The sequence below is a fragment of the Varanus komodoensis genome, unplaced genomic scaffold (assembly GCF_004798865.1).
Source record: "Varanus komodoensis strain SLA01 unplaced genomic scaffold, ASM479886v1 scaffold14_1, whole genome shotgun sequence".
In the NCBI taxonomy this organism is placed as follows: Eukaryota; Metazoa; Chordata; class Lepidosauria; order Squamata; family Varanidae; genus Varanus; species Varanus komodoensis.
The window spans coordinates 26,803,665-26,804,667 of NW_025335438.1; positions in this window are offsets into that span (position 1 = coordinate 26,803,665).

The window sequence follows — 1,003 nt, forward strand, 5'->3', positions numbered from 1 at the left end:
TGGGGAAGGCACTGCATGTATGAAGTACTTCAGGCTGCAGTGCTAGTTCAGCCACCAACTTGGCTGTGGGTTTTCTGCTGGGAAGGCCCCATGTGAGCAAAATGTCCTCAGCTGAGCTGGTGGCCTTTGCCCTTCTAATTGCATCTCCCACTTTCTACATGACTAAACCCAGATCTGCCCAAAACAAAAAAGGTTGGTTGCTGTCTCATGGACTGTGAGTTGTATGCATTACTTTTTATGCTTCATATACCACAAAAGCGGCAGCAATATAAACTTTTCAATCAGGCTGGAAAGCAGACTTACTCCACACTTTTTGGAGGATATACGTACACAATGATATGCAAATGAATACAGTTTTCCAGGCTGTGGTGTGTGCATGTGTTTTTAGTAGCTCAAATGGCATTCTGAGTGAAAGAGTAACCTTTTATGTATTCTTGAAAGAGACTAGCATGTAGAGGCCTGAATCAAAACAATGCCTAATTGTGCTTGGCCCTACATGGGAGCTTAATCTGAAGCTGTTCCAGGGCTAAGTGTTTATTGTCTCAAACGAGAAGGAAGAAATTTTACATTTTTTTCACTTCCATAAATAAACAAGGTTGTTTTTACTGTTCTACTTTCTTAAAAATCCTTTTTTATTCTTTATGTTTTATTTAGAGTCTTATTTATAGTTTCTAGAGGTTTGATTGCTGTGGGCCAGCTGGCATCCAATAATCCACTCTCAGATTCTGATTATTACTGTAGCTGGCGAGTATTCACACCAACTGCTTTTTATATATTCTGTCTGAACCCTGAAATACCTGCTTTAATGGACTTTGTGCTGTTTTAAATAGATCGTGAAGTGGATGCCAGATGTCCTTTGTGATTTATGAGGAGAGGCACATGGGTGTTAAGTATTTATATGAAGAATGTGATTATTTATAGAAAGGACAGGAAACTTAGCAGATCTTTTTGAGTTGCCAGATGTTTCAGACTACAATTCCTATCAGTCCCAAGCAGCATGGCT